The sequence below is a fragment of the Pteropus medius genome, unplaced genomic scaffold (assembly GCF_902729225.1).
Source record: "Pteropus medius unplaced genomic scaffold, Ma_sr-lr_union100, whole genome shotgun sequence".
In the NCBI taxonomy this organism is placed as follows: Eukaryota; Metazoa; Chordata; class Mammalia; order Chiroptera; family Pteropodidae; genus Pteropus; species Pteropus medius.
In genome coordinates this window covers 12,612,964-12,632,595 of record NW_024349519.1, presented here as the reverse complement: position 1 = coordinate 12,632,595, position 19,632 = coordinate 12,612,964, and the positions used below count along the sequence as shown (strand labels likewise).

The window sequence follows — 19,632 nt, the reverse complement described above, 5'->3', positions numbered from 1 at the left end:
ATGGTACCAGTATTTTTTCCCCAGACATTTAGGTTCAAAACTTTGGAGCCATATTTGAGTGCTTCTTAACCTCTTCTCTCATTTCAGTCACCAAGTCATATTTTCTCCATCCAAAATATAGCTGTTATTTGTATCTCCCTATCTTCTTGACTTTGACTTCTGAATTAGGATACAGGTGGTCTCCTCCCACCTCCGTGCATCATATTAATTTATGTAAAACACAACTCTAACCATACTGCTTACTGGCTCAGAAAACCTCAAAACCTCTCAAGTACTTACTAAATCTAGTCCAGCCTTACCACTACTCATGAAGGGCTTTTAAGTATATAACTACCTCTCATTGTCCCTTTACACATCCCGCGCTCCATCCAGCCAGAACTATTGCTGTTCCCTGAACCACCCCCTGTACTTCAGCCCTCATCTTCCTGTTTTCTCTGTCTGAAATTCTTTCTCCTTTCTTCTTCCAACTTTTCCTTTGATCTATTGAAATAGTGTACATTGTTCACATCGTCATTGTACCCATCATCTTTTTAAAATAGCCTCCATAATTACCCTTAACTTTAAGTTATTTTTCGCACCTGATTTTTTTCCTAGCACTTCATTTGCCTGCCTCATGTTATGTTACATTATATTATGGATCATTACTATACCTTCTCTTCTAAAGGACTATAGACTTTTTTTTTCTCCAGAGATTGTGCTTTATTATTAATTTTCACCCCTTACAGCATATAGCCTAGTGGTAGGTAATGAATACATATTTTAAATGAGAACTTTCAGGTTATTAATAATTAAAACATAAGATCATTGGATCCCCCCCCACTCCCTCCAAAACCCAGCAAATTATAATTTATGAAATTTCTAGTACTAAATACCATGCTTGGCACATGACAGGCTTTTAGTAAAAGGGAATAAAATATCTCTGTCTCTCACTTGAATGCTTACCAAACATCCAAGAAGATTAATTCTGTGAACTGTTCAAGGACAGCTGATTCTGCCTGCTGTTTGCAAAATTTGGAAGGTATATTATCAAACAGCAGGGGTAGTGTTCAGAAGTACCATTATAGACAAGAATTGGCAATGCAAATAAGGCAAAAGCCTTTAGGGTAAAATGCAATTTAGAGTAGTCACTTAGCGGGGAATGAAAAGAGGTGGCACCCTAAAATTGAGCTTTAATTTTGAGGAGATTTCTACTTTAATTAAAGATAATAATGGTTAAAAAAGGCAATAATGACATCCTTTTTTTTTTTTTTTTTGAGAAGAAAGCTCTTTTTCTGCATTATCTCACTGAATTTTCACATAGTAGGTGTGAAATGTATTAATTCCATTTTATGGATAAGGACTCTGAAGCACAGAGAGGTTGAGTAAGCTTGTTGAAGGCCACATAGCTGGAGAGTGGTAGAGCCTAGATTCAACCCACACTGCTTGCTCTGGAGCACACCCTGCCCTCCCTATAATGTCAGAGGGAGTGGGAAGAGAAGGAAAGGATGGTCTGGAAGATATGTTTTCTATCCCTGTTCCTTAGATTTAAATACTGCTTTAAAAGCTTCTGTTCTTGCCCCAAAGATAATTTTATGGCATTCTTGAAAATTGTCTCTCAGTTTCTTTTCCACATTACTTAATGTCAGTAGAATAGAAAAGTGTGCTGCTTTTGTTCAGTGTACCGTGGGATATCTCTGTCTGTCTGTCTGTCTGTCTGTCTATCTATCTATCTATCTACCTATCTACCTACCTACCTACCTACCTATTTACCTACCTATCTACAAAGGGCAGGAAAAGAATCAACCAACCTGAGTTTTGAAGGTGAACCGATACCTGTTAAAGTGTATCTGGGAATGCAGTCAGGCTGGGGGATACTCTATAGGACCAGCAACCCAGTTTCTTCAATAAATAACTTGTTAGGAGAAAGAAAGGAGATGAAAGATGGATCCTATAGCTTAAAAATTCTTAACAGACCTGTCAATGACCACAGTGGTGGATGCCTATGAGGCCCTTATGCAAACAAACAAACAAAATGGGAGATGTGATCATTGATTGGAAATGTGATAGTATTGAAATAGAAATTACTCTTCCTAGCAATAGGAATTATTACTAATTTGGGGGAGTATGATAATAGTCTTACAGTTATCTTTTAGAGAGATTTACTGAAATACTCATGGAAAAATGATATAATTTCTGGGACTTGCTTCAAGGTAATATAAGGGGTAAGTGGGTGAGAAAGAGTGTAGATGGAACAAGTTTGGCCATGAGTAGTGAATGTTGAAATTGGTGATGGATGCATGTCACTCATTGTATTAATCCATTTATGTTTGTATATCTTTGCAATTTTCTATAATGAAAAATTTTGGGGAAAAAAGTTGGTAAATTCAATTTATGGTACCATTTTTAAGTCTGAGAGGGTTGTTTAGCTTCCATGAAGTTTTATCCTGGCCTAATACTTAGACCGAGTAGATGTGGCCAGGACACTGATTCAAACCCAAGATAATGTTTATATCTCTTTATTATGGTGGAGAAATTCAGATTAAAAAAAAAATTTTAAGGCATTGGAAAAATAGTAAAATTTGCCTTTAATCTAGCTTTTATTTCCTCTTAAGAGAGGTACTGAAAGATAGTTAAAAGCCAAAACCCACCTTTACATCATGAAGGAGGAGAGTCGTTTAGGGTCTGATGGGAAAGAGGAATCATCAGTTGCTCTTGCTCAGGCAGTCAAGCAAATATAGCAAGAGTAGTATCAGAAGTTATTTTTTTCATGTTTTCTGAGTCATAGGTTTTGCTCTTAATCTCAGCACTAATATATATATATACACACACACACACACACACACGCACACACACACACATATATAAATTATATATTTTTAAGTAGTTGACTATTTAAAAATCAAGATTTATAGGGAAAATGTTCTTTTTCTAGTAGTCACTCGATACACTAAGTTGTTTATGGACAGCTTAATCCTAACCGTTAACTATGCCTGTTCACTCATTTCTTTAGACTGTAAGGCTGCCAGTACTATGCCTTTCTTTACCACGTTCATCTCTTTCAACTTCCTAATGTGTAAGGATGAGATGAAGGGTGGAAGTGGAGGCCCCTCTTTTGCTTTAGAAGTAGATGTAATGCCAGGACATTCTCCCATCACTGATGGCGTCAGAGGAGGTGTGGTTGGTCACTTAGCCATGCAGCCTTTCCCTTGCCAGTGTTCACCATGTCACAGTTCCTCAGCCTTCTCATTCCACCCTCTCCTGGGTCTCTCCCATGCCCCAGGCCCATCTTCCTTCCTAAAATTCTTTAATGGCTTTGTCACCTTAACCCATTCTTTGTGCTGGTGCCCTTCTGTCTTTAGGTATTCTCCCCCAGTGCACTTGTCAAAATCCATCTTGTCAATGACTACTTAGAAACTGATGAAGCTCAACTACGAATGAGCCCTGAGCTCCCCAGAAAAAGAATGAGCCCTGAGCTCCCCAGACCTGTTTTTCCAACTATATGGTATGCATTTACCCTGTGGTTCCACAGTCATTGCAATCTCAATGTGATCATAATTTAATTATCACCCTCTCTCTCTCTCCCCCTCCCCCCGACTTTGTTTTATGTTCTCTTCTGAATTGTCTGCCACTGTAAGTCAGAAACTATAGAGTCATAGAGTCATCATTGACTTCTGCTCCTTTATGCCTTGGTAAATCTAAAGCTTTTCTTAGTCTTCTCTCCATTCTCACTGCTAGTTCAGGTCTTCAGAAACTGTAATTGCATCCCCTGCTTCCAAAATCATCTTCTGATGTTGTCCCCAGAATGATCTTTTTGAAATGCAGATTTGGTTTTGTTTTTCTCCTGCTGTAAAGCTTTCTGCAATGGTCTCTAAAACTTTCTATTAGGGTGGTGCTGTCATTAAATTTGTGAGCACCTCTTTCGGCTATGTATATTTATTATAAATAATATACACATTAGCACTAATACGTTAGATATTATAAACACACCAAAGTAGGAATTAAAAGGACACAGTAAATGTTCTATTTAGTTGAAATAATTTCATATTTATTAATGGTACAAAAAAATTAATAGTCTCCATTTTAAAAATTTTTGGCTTCCTCCCCCAATCAATAATAATTTTAGTAAGAGTAATGAAATGTAATTTTATATGCTTCCTTATTTTAAAAAAATCTATTCTCACTTTGTGATGCACTAATTTAAAGATGTTTCTAAGTTTAATTTATTTATATAATTATTTTATAATTAATGACAACTATTTTTTTCTTTAATGTTAATTCTTTTAAAAAATGGGAACATGCGGCTTTTGCCTATTTTTAATAGGGCTTTAAAAACTTGAACTCTTAATTTTGTATATTTTAAGACATGTTAAAAAAGTTCGTGTTCACAGTTTTAGAGAGTAGAGATGGGAGAGATTCTGCCCATTATTTGGGCAAAAAAATGGCTTGATGGAAATATTTTCAGATTTCTATTTTCAAAATGCACGTTTCTTTCAGAAACCTTTCTCACTGTGACAGTGTCATTTTTAGAGGAACTAGGGCCTTGGGGTTGAGCAATTTGAACAAGTAGAGGTGTCAGATTCACTTGTGCTTACATTAACGATGTCATCCAACCATGGTTACTTTAAGACACTTATTAATTTCATGGGGGGGAGGTCAGTTTGGTTAAATTGTGATGATTTATATCTACCCCATTCATTTACCTGGGTACATGTAAACTAACACCTTGCAGTCCACAGAAGAACATAGGAATGAGAGCAACTCATGGCTGTGGAACTCCCAGTCTTCCTTCAGGGATCTCTTTTATCTTGTGTGACTAGTTGGCATCTGGACTGAAAGAAGGTGTCAATGGCAATTCATTCATGAAATGTTAGTAAAATTTTGTTTGCCTCCCTCCCTTTCCCATTCCCTCCTACGTGGAAGCCTGGCATTGTCTTCTATGCGACAGGGCCAGCGTCTTCTGGTACAGCTGCTGAGGGCACCATGCTGACCCACTCTTCTCCTTTCATATTCATTGCCCCTCTGTTGAAAAAGCCGCCCTCCCCATTCCCCCCACACGCTTCTCTGCACCTCAGTTATTCCCATGCACAGGTCTGTATGTTTTATATGGTGGCAATCAGAGTGTAGATATTTTGGATTCTTTTGTTTTCACTTAAAAGTACAGTCATTCTTACCCTCACTCCATTTTCAGTTTTGCTTCCTGCAGTTTCCCTTACCTGTGGTCAGCTGTAGTCTGAAAATACCAATGAAAATTTCTAGAAATAAACAATTTGTAAGTCGTAAATTGTGCACCTTTCTGGGTAGTGGGGTGAAATCTCCTGCCGTCTTGTGTGAATCATCCCTTTGTCCAGCATCTCCACAGTCTGTATACGCTCTCTGCCTGTTGGTCACTTAGAAGCCGTCTTAGTTATCAGATCCACTGTCATGGTGTTGCAGGGCTTGTGTTCTCATAACCCTTATTTTACTTAATAATGGTCCCAAAGCTCAAGAGTAGTGATGTGGCAATTTGGTTATGCCAAAGAGAAGCTGTGAAGTGCTTCCTTAAAGTGAAAAGGTATGTATGTATAGGAAAAAACATAGTATAGATAGGGTTTAGTATGATCTACATTTTCAGGCATCAATAAGGGGTCTTGGAACACATCCCTTATAGATAAGATACTGTATATCAACCTATTTTTTTCTCCATGTCTTCAATATGACACCCTGGGTGGTTTCCTAATTTTATTGTTTTGACATGCTAGTATTAATTAAACCATTCACCATCCCTCTAACAATGGATATTCAGATATTTCCAGTTACTTATTGTTATTTAGAATTCTGTAATGAACATCTTTGTGTGCATTAATTTTTGTTTTAGGCAAATTATTTCCTAAGATAAATACATTGGAATGAAATTACTCTTACTCAATAGATCATTAATGTTTCCCTAAAGTCCGAAAGTATTAAATGCAGTGCCACTAACAATGAATGATCAGCAATTTTACTACAACACAAACCGTGTTAGGATTTTTTTGTTTCTTTTGGTATATAAAATGGTAACTCAGGTCTGCTTAATATACATTTCTGGTTACCATTGCAAAGAAAATGTTCCTTGTTTTTATTTATATATATATGTTTTCCTCTGAGACTGAAGTTTAGAATTTTTTTCCCTTTAAAGTATAAACAGTTAAATAAAGTTGTAATTTATATGGTATAAAGTAATAAGTTCTGTTATCCAATATGGAGTTTCTGTTACCTCCTTTAATAAAAAGATACCTATAACATTATTCTGCCCATTCGCTGAATGAGGAAACTTGAGGCTTACAGAGGTTAACTTGACAAAGATCATGTACCTGAAGTGTTTTGGACTTACAATATTAAAACCCTGATCAATTACAAATTCTGTATTCTTAGTCATCATGCTGCTCTGCTTCTTTTAACAGAAATAATACATAATCTTTACTGTAAAATTATGAAATACAGATAAGCAAAAAGAAACATAAAGTCACATTCATCTGACATTCCACCACGTAGAGACAGCCGCTGTCGGCATTTTGGAGCATGACAGCATATGTCAGAGGCGGGCAGAAGACTGAGCTCAGACTCTGAGAGCCTGAGAGGTTTTCAAAGAACATGCGTGCATCTCTTCCTTCATTCCTCTCTAAATATGCGACTGGTAGTGGACTTCTACGGGCTCCGTGAAGAGGAAGAAGAAGGTATTAAAAACCATAGATGGTTATTCTTTTTGACTTTTTACCTTATATACATATTTGCAAAAATTAGTTAATATATCATGAACAGCCTTCTGTGTCATTAACCACTGGTAACTACCTCCTGCAACCTTGGTCTACTTAATATTTTGTCTAATGAGTATACCTCGGTATAGCTATTGTTAAACACACTTAGATTATTTCTATTGTTCCTTAGAAAATAGTATTGTTGTGAAATTATATACAAAAAGTTTTGCTCATGTGTCCAGTTATTTACTTTAGCTTAATACATATGGAATGCTGTGTCAAAGGTGGTTACATTTTTAGGGTTTTTGATAACCATTGCCAGTTGACACTATACCCTTGAAAAAGTCACCTATAATTTGTATGAGAAAGAGAGGGAAGGAGAGAGAAAGAGAACAAACAATTTCTTAATGGGATAAAATGGATAAGAAAAGCTAGGATGTTAGCCTTGGATGGTATGGTTTAAAAGAAAATGGGGTTACCTTTTAGTGAGATAAAACCTTTTATGAAAGAAGTGAGCTGCATTTTGTCCCTGCATTTTTTTTCCTTATCACCGGTTAGGGGTGCGTGTGTAGGAAAGCATTAAATATTTCATCCTAATCCTTTTTTTAGAATTGCAGTGGATTATCTTTTGAGATTTAGAAAATTTATAGATCAGTGTGTCTTTCTGAATATGGAAGCTGAAAATCAAATAATCAGGTATTTTAGCTTTAGTTTTCCTAAAGGAATATATCCTATTCTAGTTTAAATAAGTCTATAAAACTCCAAGGTCTTGTGTTGGTTGACAGAGTTTCTATCAGGAGGTAGCTGGGTAAGACCTATTTTAGGCAGAAAACTCTCAGCTTTGGATATAACTCTTGGCCACATCTATATTATAAGATGTTTTGTATTGTTTTGAAGGTCCTGTTATAAGCCTATATATATATATAGTATTCAATTCTTTATAATTCAGTAGCTTAATTCTTAGGAAATAAGTTTGCGAGCCTACCAATCCACTTCTTTCTAAAACACACAGGATGCAGAATTCGTGTTCCTAGTTTGACAATGAAAATACATCTGTTCTATGTGGGGCAATTTAAGGGAAAGAGTCCTTATGGTACCTTCTGGGTTGGCAATGTGATAAGAGTTCATAAGGGGCCAACACACTTTCCACAGCTGCGATGACCTTACGAGTATGCTGGTTCTCAGAGTCCTACTGGCACGATAAAGTGTTTTATACCAGTAGGCTGAAGTCATTGTTTTGATTTAAACAATTGCTCCATAAATTTCACATTAGTTCAGAACGCTCTTTCAGAATACTTGTGAGAATGAAGTGGTTTGACTTCATATTTTGGGGGGTGATATTTGCAATAACATATCAGTTAATGATATTGGTGGAAAGACTTGATTCTATAGGATTCCTTGAGTATGAGGCTAGAATTTTTGAGATAATGTTCTTGCTTCTTTTTAATAGGCATAGAACATATTTCAGAATATTTATAGAACTTTTTCCTCTGAGGACATGACTGACTATAGTCTGCAATCTCTGATTTCTGCCAAACTAACCCAAAACAATACAAGAAGTGTGCAAATAATGGGAACGTCTACCCTAAAGTTCTTGCCCCAAATTTAAAATACAAAGTTTTAATACATTGTTGTGTAAAATTTTCACTGAAGTTCATGATATTTGTCATGAAAATTAAAGTATAAAGTATTTGCCAGAAAGAAAAATAGGTGTGCCGGAAGCTGAGCCATGTTCCTTCTCGAACTCCCACCCTAACATATCGCCCCACATCACGTGCAAGTATGCATATATTTATTTTTACATAAAATTTTATGGCAGACTTTAATAATTTCAATCAACTCAGGCAAAACTTTCAGAAAATAACTTTTGAATTCCAAACTTGCTTAGAATCTTTGAATTAAAATCTTTTTGTGGGAAATAAAAAGTAATTTGCCAGTATTGGCAAAGACAGCTATGAATGAAAACTTTAGAATTAAACAAAAAGGCAACTATTACTAAACAGTACAAATAGGATTGAGAAGTAACATGTTAACTTAGAAACATGTAGGCCTCATTTGATGTAATGTGTCAGTAGACATTGCAAATACTAAAATTTTGTAACTTTGAGGGAAATTTGACTATTGAATTTGATTTAGGCATGAAAAATAGAACATCAGGTATTATCAGATTTTTCATTAAGCTAGTATTTACTGTATGGTGCTTGGTATTATGGGAACACAGGAAAACTGTACATTCAACCTATTGAAAACATAAGGGATAAATTTGAAGCCCTTTGCCCATCCTCAGATTCTCAGATATACTGTAACATGTAATTTCTTCAACTCTTTAATATCTACTTTTTGGCTAAGAGCCATCACTTTCTTGTACTGCTTAACTTGATCTTTCCTTCTATCACTAGCCCTAGCCGTTAGCTTTTTTCTGACCATTCCACAAGGAAATAAGTTTAAGTCTGTTCATGTGAGTTACTGGATAGGCAAAAAACAAAGCCGTGTTGGAATACAGATGTTTATGGTGGGCTGGACATCATGGTGGGCTAAACAACTCAACCTTGTAATTTAAATTTGCTTCTTAGCTAAACTAGCACTATTTATCATTGACCTTGAACCTAAAATTTGAAAATGCCAAGAGTTTATTTGAAAGAATCTATTCTTTGATAACAAAGACTTATTGAGGGGAGTACAAAACATATTTCCGGCATATTTAGAAAGTGAAACCCAATATGTGATTAAATGCCCAAATGAATGAATGGGTCAAAATACTAAATACTGTTGGCAATAAGAGAAGTGGAAGACTATGTAAAGATGTAATATGAAAGGCTTTATTATTTGAATAAGACATGAGAACTGGCCACAAATATGATTTTGAGCATGATTATTTGATTGTAACTCCTACAATCCCTATTTCCAGTTGAAGAGAAGCAGGATTTTAGACTCAGGTCTAATCTAACTCTGAAATTTGTGATGTAAACTATCTGGATATCCCACAACTTTATGAACTGAAGCACTCTATCAGTTTCCTCCTTCCTTCAAGGTACAACTCAGTGATGGCCCTTCCCTAATGTCATTTTAGATCCCCTAATAAGAACTTTTAACCTTTAATAATCAGCTTTAGTCTTTCATGTACGATTTCTCACACTAGATTGTGAAGATCCAGTCCTCACAGGAAATAGAAATTATATCCCGCATTATTTAGTACAGAGATGGGGCTGCTACTAGATGTGATGTTGGTAGTAGAAAATAGGGGAGTACAGAATGAGTATAGCTTCAGAAGCAGGTATAGAGATGATGTGCAGAAGAAAAAACAGGCCATTCTGGTTACCTAAATAACCAAAAACAGAAAAAAGTAGGATTGGAAAAGTAGGTAAGGGGTAAGATGAGGAGCATCTTCAATGTCAAACTCAAGGATTTGGACTTCACTCTGTAGACATCGAAAGCTGGTTAAAGACTAGTCTTATTAAAAAATTAATTGAGACTATCTCCAAATGTGAAATTGGTGATGAGTAATTTAGCTGTATATTTTCTCTTATTTTATTTGGACCATATAAAGCTATCATTCAGTACGAAACAGCACTGGGTCACCTTTAGGTGACAGATTTCCTCCAAACATCTGGAGAACTTTAGGAAGTGGTGGGGATGATTCAGCCAGGGGCCATCTTCCTGAACCATGTGACTGTCGATATCTGGATAGAGCTCTTCTTGCCAAGCCGTTAACAGTCTTTCCATAACTTTTGTTGCTGTTTGTTCAGCCTTTTCCCAGATGGAAACTAGGCAGATGATAAGATGATATGGGATAAAGTTTGGAAGATTTAGAGTCTCTCTGGTATCCTGAAGGCTTTCTGAAGGGCCCGAACTGCCCAGAGAGGCTTTATTTACCAAAGGAAAGATAGACGTTGGTTAGTTTAACTCTTTGGATTACTCATGGTTAAAAGAAAAACATAAGAAGTATGGGTTTTATGTCCCAATACTCCAAAGTTAGCTCTAATCTTAGAAGAGTCTTAAAAGTTTATGAAAAGTAAAAACAACCAACCAAAAAAACACAGTCTATGTAAATCCGTTTGTATTATTTTGGGTATCCTAAATCTTTATCTAACATTTCTAAGTGACAGACCTTTTGAGATTTCTGTTTATTATCTGTAGCTTTTATAAAAAAAATTATTATCAATTTAACACAGAAATTAATAATACCAGCTTTGGACCCTGGTTGCCAGAGTTCTGATCCTAATTTTTTGACTTAACAGCAGTGTGACCTTGGGCAAGTTAATCCTTCTGCCTTTGTTTTCTCATCTGTGAGATGGGGATAATCATTTACTTTCCTCACAGGGTGTTTGCCAGAATTAAATGAACAAATTCCTTGTTAATTTACTAATAGTAAAGCCCTTAGAATAGTGCCTGGTACATGAGTTCCCAATGAATATTATCTATTATTATATTATAAATGAGAAAATTAAAGTAGGTAAAGGTTAACTTAAGTAGTTATCCCTTTTGTAAGATGAATAAACCAGGATTAGTGTTTCTTATTTCAAGATTTAATTCACTGAGGTAACTGTTTCTTAGACCAGCGGTTAGCAAACCTTTTGTTAAAGGGTCAGATCAGATAATAAATATTTTTTACCTTGCAGGTCTTATAGTCTCTGTTGCAACAGCTCAACTCTGTCATTGTGTCTTGTAAAAGTAGCCATAGAGAATATGTAAATGAATGGTCACGACTGTGTTCCAATAAAATTTTATTTACAAAAACCAATGCCAAGCTGTATTTGCTCTGTGTACAGACTCTTTCCTGATTTAGATACTTAAGTCAGCTCTAAATAGAGACTTGGGATTTGATTTAGTTTTACAGTATGAAATATGGCATAATAAACAGTAACTTTTTAATGATTGTATCTTACATGTTACTCTTAGTTATGATGGTTATTGTTTAGAATATCAGAGGGATTTAGAAAATAAACAATAATAATAAATGTGTTTTCTATCTCAAAGAGATATACAGAAGTCATTTATTTAATGGTCTGGAGGATTTTCTTGGATTTGAAATCTGAGGTTTGGGCAGGATGTTAAGTGTTTGTTTTATCAAGTGAACACAAATACAGACTTTTTGTTTTGGTTTTTGTAATTTCTGTATAGGAAAAGTTTGTGAGTCAAATAAAAAAAACTATGTAATTATCTTTGTCATTACACTATGGACTTCTCTGCTAGGAATGTTGTTTGCATGGGTTTGGATTTTTTTTTATAGCTTATTTTTCAGTTTAATAATGTGTTCTTGTTTTGAAACTTGTCAACGAGCCTTTTGGTGAGTGACTGTATTTATATTTTACGTCTTTCTGAGGAAATGACTAACGTCTCTTTCATTTGATCAAAATTGTAACAAAGGACATCTTTGATTTACTTAAATAAGGCTTATGGTGGAAACTCAAAAAAAAAATCTAATAGTTCATGTTTATAAATGTTTTTATGCATTCAGTCCTGGTTGGGCCAAATAATCAGAGCTCTGTGCTAAGGGATGAATATGCTCAATGCCTGCTAGTTAAAGAAATTCCTCTGGAGCAAGTTAAGGCAGTATACTTTGTTATCATACTGTAAAAAAAATTGTTTTCTACTTTTACATGTCATTTTGAATTGGGTCTTATAGAACATAGATATATGTTTTTCTTTAAACTCTTCCACTGACTTTCTCTTTCCTCACTCCTGTCCAAGAGGTCTGGACATGTGCGAAGTTATCTAAACCTTGCTCATGTAATTTCTGGCAAGGAGACTGACGAGGGTTGGGGCAGGGCCTGGAGAAGTGACTGACTCACAGAAACCACTGTGCCTTGCTTCCTGCTTGAGCCCCTATATCCTCATATCTAGAATATCCACAGGCTCTCTCTACCCTATTCTGATTCCCTTATTGTTGGTTTTCATGGTAGTATAGGTGTCTTCTGCTGTTTGTTCCAGGGCAGGAGAGGAAGGCACTGGGTAGGAAGGAAGAGAGAGCCTGATCCAGCCACTTGGACCCACGTTGAAACTCACATTTTCCCATAAAGGCTCTGTTAGAGATGGTGGTTGGATTTTGGTGTGATTACTCTTCTAGGTTAGCTATATTATATAACTCATTGGGATTTTCTGCACTAGCTTTTAATGTAATCACTTAGTTTCAAACTTTTTATAAGCAGCTCAAGGAACCTCTTAGCCAACTAAAGTTTGGATCAAAGTATAAAACAGATAAAGGTGAAATTGCTCTGCCCACTACCACACATCCACTCACTTTTGCCTCCGTTCTCAAACACCTGTGGGTGAGGTTTCCTGGGCACTCACTTTGAAAACTACTGATTAATATAACTACTTTTGGAGCACACACTAATCTTAAAATCAAGCTTGCCTAAGTATGCATCATTAATTGCTTAAAATTTACCTGGATCGGTGTATACGTATGGGTCATACATGAAGCTAGCTTTAGGGGAGGCTGAATGGACAGATGCATACCTGAGTCAAAAATTCCTTCAAGACAATCTCTGTCCCCCATTCTATCATAAGCAATGCATTTTATTTCAGTGATAAGCAACTGCCTCTTCTCAAGTTCTCTTTCTTTTTTTTTAAAAGGAAGGATATCCATCAAGTTGTAACTTTGGCACTGACCTTATAGTTTCCCTACTTAATTAAACATCTTGGATCACTGACTCCTCAGAGGGGCAGAAAGAAGGAAGCTGCTACACTCCTACTTCATAATTTTGCCTGAGACTGGCCCTGACTATAAATATATATATACATATATATATTTTAAAAACACATGTGAAGCGTTTAACTTGGAGATACTTTGCTTTCTCATTTAGGTGGAGGTTGTTATTAGGTATTTGAAGAGTGAGCCCCTCAAAAGGAACTTTTACTATTCCTAAATATTCCTTCATTACCGAAAGATATTTTATTATTATAATGTGGGGATATACATGCCCATATATATACTAATGGGATTATTTTTTCTAGTATATATTATTTTAAAGATATAAGGGAATCAATCAGAAACATAAATCTAAAAAACAGTATATATGTTTCTACATATTGTCTACATAGTGTTCTTGTTGACAAGAAAACAGTAAATTTCTTCATTTTTCTTTTAACCTTAACACTTAAATATTGTAACACTATGGTTCATTCATTTACTCAACACATATTCGTAGAATAACTCACTTGTGTCAAGTACTTTGTGCTATAGAAGTTAATGATAGTTTCAGCAGAAACTCAGGCTTCAAGGTCTGTTTGAGGTTGTCTAGTAACTGAGGAAGTAAGGAAGAATGAGAAGGAGGGAATAATGGTTGGGGAGAAGGAATGAAGGGGAAGTGGGAGGAAGAAACGGCGGAAGAATAAATGGAAGGAAGTTAGTTAAATCTATTGGTCCTTAACACATTTTCTTGTTTTTAATTACACACATATTATCTAGTTTGCTGTTCTTTGCTTATATAATTTACCATCTGTAGGTTTTATTTTTTTCTGGTGTACTATAATCTGAAATTAGTTTTAATTTATCTTTCCTATATTTGTTTCTTTTCAGGATTAAAGAACTTTATGGATTAGTTTGCTAATAAGTACGTGCAAGATTTGAAGAGCGGAAGAAAAAAATCAGTATTAAACCCGTTTTTTTTTAATGTAAGTAAACTCCTCACCATTGTTCATATCTGACATCTTTAAAGCCTGCAATTACCTTTCTGTATACTCAGTGTGTAAACTTTTTCTCAGTAGTAAAGTTACTTGACTATGTCAGTCTGTTCATTATGTCTATGAGAATTTATGACCCACCCCTCTCTTTAAAATTTTTTTAAATCTAAAAGTAATATGACTAACATATTTGGCTGTAGAATTTAGGCATGTTGTGACAATGAGCATATCTTTTCTTGGCTCTGAGAAGGAAAATGCAGACCTGGGAGCACATTAAAAAGCACTATCCTCTCTTCCAGTCCTTTATTCTTTATCCCACAGACCACTTTAGTGTCCTGTCTAGGCCAGTGGGAATCTTTAGTTGACCCATTAATGACCCTATAGGCTTAGAAAAATGAGGTATTTTGATAGAAGCTTATTTATTCCTTTGCTTCTTATTTCTCTTGCTCAGTAACAACAATAACAACAACAACAATAATAATTTAAGACTGTACTAAGTGACAAGCACTTGAACAATCCAATTCGATATTTATTCAGCGATTACTTTTTCTGAGTGTTTGCCATATCCAAGGTACTATTCTGACACTGTTACCTTATATTATCCTCCTGGTAATCTTGCAAAGCAGGAGTTAATATTTCAGTGATCTAGATGAGGATATTGAGATTCAGAGACAGGTAAGGAGGGTGCTGATGGTCACACAGCTAGCAAGTGGCACACCTAGAGTGTGAACACAGCGCTGTCTGGTTTTCTGACTTGCCGCATACTAAATAGTGCTTAAAGGTTTAACTGGTGCAGCTGTTGGCAGAAGACTGGGATCTTCTGGGTTGTATTCTTCACTAAATGTGATCCTAATCCTTCTAAACTTTAGCTATAGCCATGAGGAAGGAAGTTGGGGAAGCATCCCCCCATGTTTGAGAGGTAGCTTTGTTACCTGGATGGGAAGTTATGAGATCGCATGTCAAGCCCCAGTCCTTCCTTGGATTTCCTGTGTGTCCTTGAAACATTTAACCTCCATGAGAAACAATTACTCTTATGTCATCTAAGAAGAGCAGACCAAGTGTTCTCCAGGGTCTCTTTCAGTCAGCTTTTTATCGAGTACCTTGTACATAGAGGAAAGAGCATAAGTCATAAGTTCATGGCTTGATGGAATTATTGTCACAAAGTAGACACACCTATGTAACAGCACTCAGATTAACAGAAAATTACCAGCACCCAAAACCATCCTCTTCTAATGCTCCTAGGAATAACTGATTTCCTGATTTCTGATGCTATTGATCAGTTTTGCCTATTTTTAAAATTTATGAAAATAGAATCATACAATATATATTCTTTTGTGTCTGGCCTATTTTGCTTATTATGTTTGTGGAATTCAACTATGATATTGCACATAGTTTAATTTTTTCATTTTCCTTGCTATTATTTAATTGTTCATCTCTTTTACAGTTGCTAGACATTTAGATAGTTTTCAGTTTGGATGTATTACAAATAGTGCTCCAATGAATATTTTCGTGCATATGTTTTGGTGAGGATTGTATTTTGTTTGTTCATGGACCACTCAGTAATTTAGATTTTGCAGCTCTGTGGAGTGATGTTGAAGTCAACATCTTTGAAAGCAGACGAGTTGATTTTAGGTAGCCTCTTGGGTGTGTGGCCCCCTGGAAGCCCTCTCTGATGTGTATGTAATGTGGTAAGGCTTGCTCCCCTGCTGGAGAAAACCTTTGGTTGGGCATAGAAAAGGACTGCAGAGAGGAAGAGAAAATATATCCAGAAGAGAGAGGTGTCCGAGTCTGGGCTCCCCTAGGAAAGATTAGGATATCTCACCAGCCAGAGCAAGAGCCTGAAAAAGTGACAACCCAAGGAGTTATTAATATTCCAAACTTATAGGTTTGCCGTGACAATTTAGTGCAATAGTGTCAGCAGTGTGCTTTTGGGCACATTGGACTGGCACTATAAAAATAGCCATTCTTTTTATTCTTCTTCTTCTTATTATTATATCACCAGTTTGACTCTGTATATGATACTTTACATGAGTTTTTAGATCATTTGTTAAAAATATGAGAGAAACTTAGTTTCTTTTTTAAGTGGCGAACAGTAACAAAAATATTTTTCAACTTGCCTCACCTTAATCTGAAACTCAGAGGAAAAATGAGGAAACAATTGTCCATGTGTCCTTGGCATGTCCCTCCCCAGAATGAGTCACTGAAGACACTCTTGGTTGTTGGAACTGTTTTACTCAGTTCAAGAAGAGGCTAGTGGAACCGAAATTCATGGGAAAGTTGGGTCATTGTGCACAAAGGAAATGGTAATTTCATATATTAGTCTCAACTCTTGCCAGGCATTTTGCAAAGACCTATCTTTATTTTTCATGGGGCTTTGGTGAGAGGCTATGTGGCTGATTCATTGCAGACCACAGCTATTATAGGGTGTACATTCCAGCTGATGGCGGTTGGTGACATCTTTCCACCTGTTAGTGAATTCTGGTCTAGCTATTGGGGCATATGGTATAAATTAAGCTTGATTTTGCCCTTGGTGAGGTTTCGATCTAGCAAATGAATAGTGTTGTGTTCTAAAAAGGAAACTTTGAAAGTGACTTGAGTCAAAGAGAACATTTGACCTAAGATTCTGAAATTCTAGTTCTGACTTCTCTACTAACTAGCTATGGAACTTCATATATATTATTTATTCAGGACCTCAATTTCTTCATATTTAAAATCAAGAAGTTACTTTATATTTGGACTTTTAATGTAATACTTAGTTTTGCATGTATTTCTGTTTTTCTAAATGCTAGATTCTTTCTCAGGTTTCGTCACAAGTCAAAATTTCTTGTGTCAGCAGATTTGGGTACTTAATGATAGTGGGGGAAGGAGTAGTTTCAAGATATGACCTAAGTTCGCAAAATAGTTAATGTCTACAGCAGGGAAAAAAACAAATGACCAAATGACCTGACTGTTGTGACTGCTACAGGGCTATGTGAGTGTATATAAATTCATTTTCACACCAACATTTACTTTATCCAGCTCTAATGCACTTGCTCTATTTATTAAAGGATTTGTATATTTTTGTATAAATTACATAAATAAATATGCAAGACATTGCATATAAATATATGGCATAATTGGATTATGAAAGCTGTATTTGGCCTTATATCATGTCTCTACTTAAATTCTCAGTTCTCACATAGTTAAGAGTATCCCAAATAAAATTCGAGTTTGTTTTATCATTCCAGAAATGATGAAGTATTTATTACAAACCAGTATTTTAAAATCTGCATTGAAATTAAATATTGGTTTAAATAGTAATAAAATAAGAGTAAATGCTAAATAGTGTTATTACTTATTAATTACTTTTTTTCAAATCCTGACCTCTATCCTCTTAAACCCAGGGGTATCTACATGAAGCTGATGCAGAAAGACATATAGGAAAGAAAGTAAACTAAAAACTTTGGAATATTTGTACTTTTAGTCATTTAGATGTTATGGCAGCTGGCAAATCAAAGAGCTGTTATTTGTCTCAGAGTACAAGCAATGCCCTAATTTCTCCAATGTGCTCATGGTTCTTGAAATCACATAATGGCGGCAAAAGCTGTCTGGTCATACCACTTCTGAGGCTGAGTGGACGCAGGCACAAGGCTGAGTTGCGGCTTCATTGCTGTTTTCTCTTCATTAGGCCAAGGAAGGCCATGCGATTGTGTAGGTCATTACTCAACGCGTGCCTACGTATCACTCCACCTGGTCATGTAGTGGTTTCTAAACTGGCAGTTCATAGCTGCTGAGATACTGTCATCCCCAAAGAAAAGTGTCCACCATAGCTCTGTCCCTATATGCCCTTTTCTCAAAATCCTTCTTGCAGCTTTTATCACTTTAATTATTCTATGGGTTGGAATGCTCTATTCTTGACTATCTTTTTGTGGACCAAAGGAATCATGTGTCACATAGGTGGTTTGTCTTATGCTTCATTGGTTCATTATAACTTGAGACAATACATAAACAAATTTCTTTTCATCAGGAAACATACACAAGATTTTCTTTTCCATTTTTTTCTCGCTAGTAATCCCTCCCTCTCCTACCAAATATTTAGGATCACTTTTACAATGGAATGAAGATGTCATTAGGCTTTTAGAGCCATTTCTTCAAGAAGATGCTTCTTTTGTGTATGAAGGTTTGGATGGAGTTCGAGGACTGCTGAAGCTACTTGCTCACCTTGCCAAACTCATAGCAGTTTTAGTCTCAGTTGCTTTGTTTTCTCCTCACCTCTTAGGAAATTGGCAGTTAGTGGCTTTGATTTTGTTTTTTTTTTTTCTCCTTAATACAGATATGCAAGCGTGTGACTGTAGACAGAGAGAAAGGAAATGTTTACACATGTAGCAAATAAATAACCAAATCTGGTGTGTGTGTGTGTGTGTGTGTATGTCCAGCACTATAACTGGACAGGTGGTGTGTTTTTCTCTTATGCTGCCATGCATTTATACATTTAATTAGGAGGCTTTAGCATCTCTGATAGTACTTAATTGTGTAGTCTCAGCAGTTTTTTGAGGAGGAGAAAGAGGGCTCAAAGGAATCTCACTTTGTGGATCTGTGGTTTAATATTATGATGTTTCTGGGAAACCAGGGTTCTGGAAACAATTTCAATTACTAAGGTTCTCCATTGCTTCAGGAGTGAAGAAATGGGCAAAGGGATTTCAATAGTTTTTAAATCCATTATTTAGCAGTAGCTCAAGGCTTTGTGCATCATAATCTAAGAAATGAGGTTGGGTCCCCAGGGTGTGTTGTGTTCCTTGCATATCATAATACTGTCCTCTCCTTGTCAAATCACAGCCTAGAGCTGATTCAGCCAAGAGGAGACTTACAGCCAAGAGGGGTGTGGCAATTTACAGCCATTGTAGCAGAAGTCAGTCTTTAGGCAAAATAATAATAATAATAAATGCTATCTCTTTAGAAATTATGGTGGCTTTCAGAGCTTGAAATAGCCGTGACAGTTTCCTATGACTATTATCTTGAAATGAGGTGTAATCCTTTGCCAATGACTGACTCTTAAGTATAGTACAATAATTGTATGTCTTCTGTGTTTTAGTTTGTATTTGAGAACTCAAGTTGTCATCATATCATCAGCTTTTCTTGTTCGTGTGTTTGTTTTTAATTTATTCCTGTACCTTCATGGTAGTAATTATGTGTTTGGCTTTAGATACATAGGCCATTTGATACTGTGATATTAAGAGATTTTAGAAGAAAAGGTCATCAGCTGTCTTTCTGGGCTATTCTGGGCGTTTTGTACTATATTTATTTTGCATCCAGCTTTTCTTGCCCTTGATTTCTG

The 19,632-nt window shown here is 35.9% G+C and overlaps 1 protein-coding gene across 14 annotated transcripts in view; it reads left to right on the top strand.

The window, feature by feature from the left end:
• PPFIBP1 (PPFIB scaffold protein 1) overlaps nt 1–19,632 on the top strand; it is a 146,717-nt gene that overhangs the window by 34,615 nt on the left and 92,470 nt on the right. For 11 of the 14 annotated variants that reach the window (XM_039882408.1, XM_039882419.1, XM_039882417.1 and 8 more), the window contains one exon: nt 14,215–14,309. The exons of the other annotated variants lie outside the window; for them this stretch is intronic. The gene's annotated coding sequence lies outside the window, so the exon portion shown is untranslated. The remainder of the gene's footprint in view (nt 1–14,214; nt 14,310–19,632) is intronic. 14 annotated transcript variants of the gene reach the window in all.